This window comes from Brassica napus, unplaced genomic scaffold (genome assembly GCF_020379485.1).
Source record: "Brassica napus cultivar Da-Ae unplaced genomic scaffold, Da-Ae ScsIHWf_32;HRSCAF=60, whole genome shotgun sequence".
Taxonomy (NCBI): Eukaryota; Viridiplantae; Streptophyta; class Magnoliopsida; order Brassicales; family Brassicaceae; genus Brassica; species Brassica napus.
The window spans coordinates 21,352-30,183 of record NW_026016411.1 but is presented as its reverse complement, the minus strand read 5'-3'; the positions used below and the strand labels follow the sequence as shown (position 1 = coordinate 30,183).

Genomic DNA, 8,832 nt, shown 5'->3' with positions numbered 1-8,832 from the left:
ATAATTTGTAGGTCCAAAATCCAATTTCTAGGGAACATTATATTAACCCAAAATATAAGAATCCAATTGATAGGGAACATTATATTAATCCAAAATATAAGAAACATGTATTCTTTTCTTAAATAAAAGCTACGGTATTACCTAATATGATTAACATATATATGATAATTAATGATGATAAATAATAAATATTTGATAATAATTTTTGTATCCTTCCTCATTTTTGTTTAATTTTATATTATTAAAAGAAATTAAACAATCACATTAACCATATAATAAAAAATTAGGTTTTTTCTTATATATTATATTTGGAATTTTTTTAAACGATTATAAATTACAAAAATGTTAAAAATCCCACTTTGAAAATTTTGTGATCAATGGCTTAATTTTTTTTGTTTTAACAAGAAAAAATGATCATAAAATCGTATTAATATGAATTTTATTTAATAGATATTCATATTAAATAATATATATTTTAATATCGTTTAAATTAAATTATATACCATTTAATAATACAAAAATATGTTAATTTCGAACTTTGCATTGAAAAAGTATTGATACCTTAATATTTTAATTTTGAAATTTGCATCAAAAAAATATCACATCGAAAATTTTGGATTAATGTTTTAAATTTTTTGTTACATCAAATATACAAATGTGAATAAAAACGTATGAGTAGGAAGTCTCAATAATAAATATTTATATTAAAATATACTATATATTTATGTTAATATCATTGAAATTTAATTATATACCATATAAAATAAATAAAATAATTATTTTAATTTATTTACCATGAAAATATTATAAATAAACAAGAGGTATTTTTTTATTTATGTGATTAATCTAATCTCCTATATATTAATTGAGAAACAGTTGATTACTCTCGCAAATGTAAGATTTAATTAATTAATATTGTTTAAAAATCTTACAAAAGATCGATACAACAAAAATTTATTTAAAAGCTATTGAAATCACCTAGCGAGAACATGGATTGCACAACAAATTTTCTTTCCTAACCCTAAACCCCTTTCTATTCGTCACAACACCGACATAGACTATATGAAACTGTTGATTGACAATTTGAAATGGTAACTTATTTTAAGTTCAGCCCATTGTTTTCTATAAATGGGCCTAGGACAGTTTTAATGATTAACTAAATGGTCCACGTACATACTAAAATGTGTCTTGGTTTAAAAATTATTGCATACTCAAAATCAATATGAACCATCATCATTTTTGTTTCAATTTTCTTACAATAAAAATATAGTGTTAGGCAAAACATCTAAATCCAAAAAAATTGAACCAAACCCAATCCAAAAAATAGTACTGAACTTTAACCAACATTGGTTAGATATCTGAATGAGTTCAAAATATTGGTATCTAGAGAACTGGAACCAAACCTGATCAGAACCAAAATATTTTGGGTATCCGAATATATTTGAACAAGATTTATATACTTAAATCTATTAATTATTTTCAAAATTTACTATCTAAAAGAATATACAAAATATATAAGATGTTTTAAGTTGTCCAAAATACTTGGAAATATATACAAATAGTTATAAGTACATGATTAAAAGAGCTAAAGTATACTTAAAATACCTAAACTACTTAAAATATCTATTGATTTCCTATCAAAATATTTAAGTTAAACCAATTTTTATGTTAAGTTTAAGCATTTTGGCATACATTATTCAAATTTATATGTTTTATACTATTTTTATTTTTTTATATTTTGAAAAATATAAAGTATATATGAACTTTAATTTTGAAAAAATAAATAAATAGGTTATCTGAACCCAAACTCAAACCAAACCCGCAAATATCCGAACCAAACTAAACTCGCAAGGATCCGAACTAAACCAAATAGTAATCGAATGTCTACCTCTATAAATATAAAAAAGGTTGTTGATAAAAAAATGTATGTTGTTATAATATTTAAATACAATATATTTTAAAAAATTCATCCCGCGCAGAGCACGGATTATCATCTAGTTAACTTATGTAAGAAAGATAACTAAATCAAATGTGAGTTAATGTTACACCACCATTCCAAGTAAAATCAAATCTATAACATCCCCTATATATTAATATAGAAACATTGAAAAGTTGTAACTTGTAGTTGATAATAATTACAAAAGAGTTTTTCTGAGTTGTCACTTAATTAAAATGCCAATTAATCTTACATGTCAGCTTAAGAATCAATTGAAAAAAATTGGTCCAAAATCCAATTATTAGATAACATTATATTAACCCAAAATATAAGAAACGTGTATTATTTCCTTAAATAAAAGCTACATAGATAAAGATTTGATAAAAAAATTTATATCCTTCCTCATTTTGTTTAATTTTATATTATTAAAAAAATATTAATCACACTAACCATATAAAAAATAGATTTTTTCGTATATATTTTATTTGAATTTCTTAAACGAATTTAAATTACAAAAATGTTAAAAATCCCTTTGAAAATTTTATGATCAATGGCTTAATTTCTTTTGCTATAACAAGATACAAATAATCATGCAATCGTATTAATATGATTTTTTATTTAAAAGATATTCATATTAAGTAATATATATTTTAATATCGTTTAAATTAAACTATATACCATTTAAAAATACATAAATAAGTTAATTTTGAAATTTGCATTGAAAAAAATATTGAGACTTTAATATTTTAATTTTGAAATTTACTTCGAAAAAGGAACACATCAAATTGTTTTGAGATTAATGGTTTAAATTTTTTCTTAAATCAAATATACAAATGTTAATAATACCATATGAGTAGGAAATCTCAATAATAAATATTTATATTAAAATATACTATATATTTATGTCAATATCTTTGAAATTTAATTATATACCATATAAAACAAATAAAATGATTATTTTGTTTTTTTACCATAAATAAATTGTAAATAAACAAGAGGTATTGTTTTGATTTATGTGATTACTATAATCTCTTATATATTAATTGAGAAACATTTGATTACTCTAGCAGTATAAAATTTTATTAATTAATATTGTTCGAAAATCTTACAAGAGATCAATACAACTACAATTTATTTAGAAGTTATTGAAATCACCTAGCGAGAACATGGATTACACAACAAATTTGCTTTATTAACCCTAACCCTTTTCTATTCGTCACAAAACTGACAGAGAATATTTGAAGTGTCGACTGATAATCTGAAATGGTAATTCTTTTTAAGTTCATCCTATTATTTATCTTAAATGGGTCTAGAACAGTTTTTAATGATTAACTAAATGCATCACGTACATAGTAAAATGTGTTTTGATTTAAAATTGTTGCATACCCAAAATCAATATGAACCTTCTTCATTTTCATTTAAAATTTTGTCAAAATAAAAATTTAGGGTTGGGAAAAAAATCTGAATCCAAGAAACCGAACCAAGGCCGATCCAAAGAATAGTACTTAACTTTAACCAAAATTGGTTAGATATCCGAATGAGTTCAAAATTTTTGGCATCTAGAGAACCAGAACCGAACCCGATCCAAACTAAAATATTTTAGGTATCCGAATATATCCGAACAAGACTTATATACTTAAATATATTAATTAATTTTAAATTTAATATCTATAAGAATAAACAAAATATATAAGACGTTTTTAAGTTGTCCAAAAAACTTGGAAATATATACAAATAGTTATAAGTACATGTTTAAAACAGCTAAACGATTCTTATAATACCTAAAATACTTAAAATATCTATTGATTTCCTATCCAAATATTTAAGCTAAACCAGTTTTTATGTTAATTTTAAGTATTTGTGCATACATTATTCAACTTTATATGTTATATGTTATTTTTATTTTTATATTTAGAAAAAATTTAAGTATATATGAACTCAATTTTTGAAAAAAAAATTAAATAGGTTATCCGAACCCAAACCCAAACTAAACCCGCAAAGATCCGAACTGAACTAAACCCTCAAGGATCCGAATCGAACCAAATGGTACTCGAATGTCCACCTCGAATCAAATATTATTGATAACAAAATGTATATTGTTTATAATATTTAAGTACAATATGTTTTTGTAAATCACTCTGCGTATGGCGCAGACTATCATCTAGTTAAGGTAGTATTAGAGCATCTCCAATCCACTTTTTTCATTTTTTAAAAGAGGTTAAAGTAAAAATATTTTAATGATATTTTATTTTTCATTTTAAATAGACTAAAATGAATTTATTCTATAAATATAATATATTTTTTTGTGTATCATTCTATTTTCTAATATAGAGCATAGTTGGGATAAAACATAACTCAGTTATAGAATCAATTTATTGGTGAAGTAAAAAGTAAAATGAATCATTGGAGATGGTCTTAGCAATCTTTTTAGTTAGTGATATATAATGACCAAAATATGAGTTTTAACCGAATTCAGAAAAACAAATTGTCACAAAATGCAGAAAAATACATGAAAACATGACTAATAACATATCAGATTCTCAGTGGCCACTACGCCAGTATTGCCGGTATTAATATTATATTATTACTAGGGCCTTTTCCGGGCTACGCCCGGATTAATTTTCTATAACATTTTTATAATACTCAGATCTTATGGATCGAAAGACAATTATATGTCTATCAAAGACAATTTTTGTCTTTTTTGTCTAACATATTTGAACTTTTATCACTCATAATTTGTATTTTTTTATTACTGAAAATTATGAACCACGTGATGAAAATATATAAAATAATTAAAGCGGAGTTTAATCTGAATATTATTATCTTACTTATTTAAGTTTATGTAAAATAAATTTACTTGTACATTTGAAATTTTATTTTGGCTTTGGAACAATTATATTTATAACTTTTAAGGGTTATAGGAAATTTATGTTTCAATTTTAACTTTTAAGGGTATTAAGAAATTTATGTTTCAATTTTTTTTGTTCCTCCTCATTATACATCTATGTGTGATGTATTTGCAAATATATAACTAATTAGTTTTGAATAATGTTCATAATCGTATTTTCCACAATACTTTTATTTTTCAGGACAAATATAATTAATTAATTTTGAATAATGTTCATAAGCGTATTTGTACAATACTGTTATTTTTCAGAATTGATTGGTGGTAAAAATAATTATTAACAAAGTATAACAAATTTGTATTGTGGTTAAAAATCTATGTTATAGTTATCTTAGATGTCACATGCTAATACATGATATATAACTTTAGTTTTTTCTCAGGTAATCTACGAAATAGGCTTGCATGATCATTATATCATCAATCTATTATAAATGCTTCTTGTGCATTCGGGAAAACTGGAATGTAAGTAGAGTTGTTCTTATGTCTATGTAAATAAACAATTAAAAGAAAAGTACCTGATCTTCAGAATCAGATCCCAACATCGTCCATAGCTTTCCTAGCATCTATGTATTCCTTGGAATCATTAAGCCATCCAACACATACATGATCTCTAAAATTTAAACTTATCATCACCATAGAAGAAATCAGGCTTAACTTTTCAAGTGCAGCACAAATCATGCAAAAAATAATAGTTTCTTTCAGGGTACGAAACTTGAAAAACGCACAACCTCTCTAATTATTAATACAAACCCCTAGTTTTTTTCATAAATGAAGATCAACCTTATCTCTCTGAAGAAGTAACACTTTTTGTAAAAGCAAAAAAAGAAGAGATATGAACATACCTAAATTCAGCTCTGAAACCACTGATCCAATCATGCTTGTAGGATTTGAGTCTCCAAATGACATCATTCCTTATGCACTGAAAAGGGACAAAGCTCTCAGCCTCCGCCATTTAGGTATAGTTTGTTCAAGTTGAAAACTTGATAGTTGTCCTACAGGTTAAAAAGGAAGATTAAGACAAAGCATTATAAACCAAAATTAAAAGTCAAAATCCAACTTATTCAGATTTCATACGTTTATTAGTACCTGAAGCAGGTGGTTAGTCTGAAAGTCACTAAGTCAGTAGAACCAAACTAAACAAAGTATGAATTAACTGTTTTTAATCACTTTCTCAGAAAAAATATATTCAGCTTACTAAAAAACTCAGATCCAACTATGAATATCTATACAGGTACCTAAACAGAATCTAAAGGAATGTCTTCAAAGCGTTGATTGCGTTGGATTCTTTTAAAGACGTACAGAAAGGAGATAACTTTACAACATATTAGCTGGAAATCTCAAAAGAAACATCAGAAGCTGGTGAGAAACAAAAAAAAAGCTAAACAGAAAAGTAAAAACATGGATTCTAAGCTTGAATTGAAGAATGACTCAGAAAAAATACTAAAAAAACAGGTCAAGATGCCCAAAAGAGACACCATTCTTGAGACTGAAAGAAAAATATTTTGAGGGGGTAGCATATCGACATCCAAGCTCACCGCCTCGAGCCTCCGAAAACCTCAGGAGAGGCACTTCGACGGTGGAGCCAGTTTTCAAAACGGTGAGTAATTGAAAAGCTTTTGCCATTCCAACTCTGATTTTTTTTGGAAAATAATTTAAAAGAATGAACTGATGAAACTCATGGAAGGGAACTCATATATTCATAGCTCACTGAATGATGATGTTAATTGAATGAGAAATCGTGTGAGGAGAGGCAAATCAGTGTAAATGCGAGCGTTAATGAAGGTGCATGAATCCAGTCAACTCTGTAACGGTGCCGGATTCTGATACAGATTAGAAGAACTCAATCGATTAGTCAAGGTCGGAAGCTTCTACCTGTGTTTGATATGACTTTGTCCTTGCCGGTGATCGAAGCTTCCGGCGTATCTGGTCATGGCGGTTGTTACCCAATGAAAATCATAAAAGCCCAAATAATATCAACGGAAGAAACAATTTTTTTTTAAAGTAATGAAGCTTATTAAATGTGAAAGAGTGGGAAGACTTAGTTTCAACTTAACGGTGATTTGCAGAGACTACACTGAAGAAGGTGAAGTGGAGAGTCGGTGATCCCTATCGTAGTAGTTGGGCCAAGTGATGGGGTTTGTATGAAAGTGGGCCACACTGAATCAGATAACTGGGAAATAACTGTGTCCGGCCTTGGGAAATTATTGACGTGGCCGCATAACAGTTTTCTATTGGTCAATTAAATTAGATGACGTGGATGCTCTCTCCGCTCACCGTATTCTGCTTTTAGTAGTGTTAGATATACAATAGTGTCTAGGTTGGTAAGATCTATAAGGACATATCCCAAATAAATTATATAACTTCAAATATGAAAATTTTTGTTCACCAAAAATAAATTTCAATACTTTAAATATAAAATTTTATATTTTTATTTACATTTTAATTTTTACAATTATACATCACAATTATGATTCTGAAATACTTTATTATTTATTATTTTAATTTTTAAAAGTTTTTATATCTCATTAGTATTTCAAACTTGTTTTTACAAATTTGAATTTTACACATGAAATTAAATAAAAACTTTAAAATAAGATTAAATGTTATGGAAAAAAATTGAATTTTGGCAATAGTTTTCTGTAATAATGTTGTATTTTGTTTGCAATTTAATATTTCTATTTAAATTTTATATATTACTGTAAAAATTTATCAACTAATATTATTATAATATTTTATATATGTGCTAATTATTTATAAAAAATTTATGTATTTAAACTTAATTATGACCAAATATAAAATATAAATATTTTTGAAGTTATGTTTGAAGTTTTAATTTTGAAGAAAAATATTTTCGTACTTTAAATATGAATTTTGCAAATTTGAAAGTAGAGTGTCCAGTTATTCTAAATGCAAACTTTCATAAACAATGAGAAAATAAAAGGAAAACATAAACCTAGAAGCTTAGAATACCGAACGAGTGGGCTACGTTTTTCGGTAATTAAATAATAATCGAGTGGCGTACAATTGCAAACCATTCATATTCATATCTCCTCTTTCTCCCCTAAACACTCTGCCACGTGTCTGACCTTTCGAGCATCCCATAAGACACTTTTGCTGACTCGGCGAAAAAGTGCAACCAAAGTTATGTTCTTTTCTTCCTTTAGTTTGAGACAGTTGTACAAGAAAAAGTCTAAATGGATAAATAGTTATTTTAGACTAGATATTTAAACAATTTTGTCCTTCACATAAAATATCTATTTTATTTATTAACAATTTGTTTATGAAGTTGACGGCTACTGAAATTGAAATATCTTTTCCTTCTTTTGGAAACCACCCTCGTGTATGTTTCATAAGCTACTCGCTTTCTTTGCCACATGATTTTGGTCAACAGAGAAGCACTCCAGAAATATGATCTGTCAATAAACCTAACTATTCCTGGTTATCTATGTTCGTAGCCCAAGTTTTTTTAGTATAAATAATACCCTCTCGATTCCAAAATATTTGACGTTTTATATATATAAAGAATAATTAAAAAATATATATTTACATTAAAAATATAAGCCAAAATTTAATTTAGGCAATTTTTTTAAATAAGTATAAAACATCATTGGTCACACATTTTTCAATAAAACTAAAATTAATATAAATATATCAAAACATCATCTATTTTAAAACAGTAAAAGCTTTCCAAAACATCATACATTTTGCAACAGAGGGAGTACATGTTACGACTTTCTTTTTGTTCAAAGATGTACATGTTAAGATTTTTAATCCATTTTTTTAGCGTCAGATATTTTTGGTATGTCCATAGATGCTAAATTTTAAATTAAATGAACCAAAAAGAAACCTAATAAGTTCAATTTATAAGATAGTTTTCATAGTTTAAATTAAAATGTTGAAAAATCAAAATTTTAGCTAAATCTATCTAACCGTGCTTAAAAACTTTTTCTGTACAAAATATGAACTAGATTTAAAAAAAATCTGATCAAAT

The 8,832-nt window shown here is 26.0% G+C and overlaps 1 long non-coding RNA gene across 1 annotated transcript; it reads right to left on the bottom strand.

Moving 5' to 3' along the window:
- Positions 1–4,927: 4,927 nt before the first annotated feature.
- On the bottom strand, positions 4,928–7,136 carry LOC125603415. The gene is made up of 3 exons (XR_007335445.1): positions 6,714–7,136; positions 5,684–5,833; positions 4,928–5,404 (listed from the first exon to the last, which is right to left on the bottom strand). It is a non-coding gene; the product is annotated as an uncharacterized LOC125603415 (long non-coding RNA).
- Positions 7,137–8,832: the final 1,696 nt, after the last annotated feature.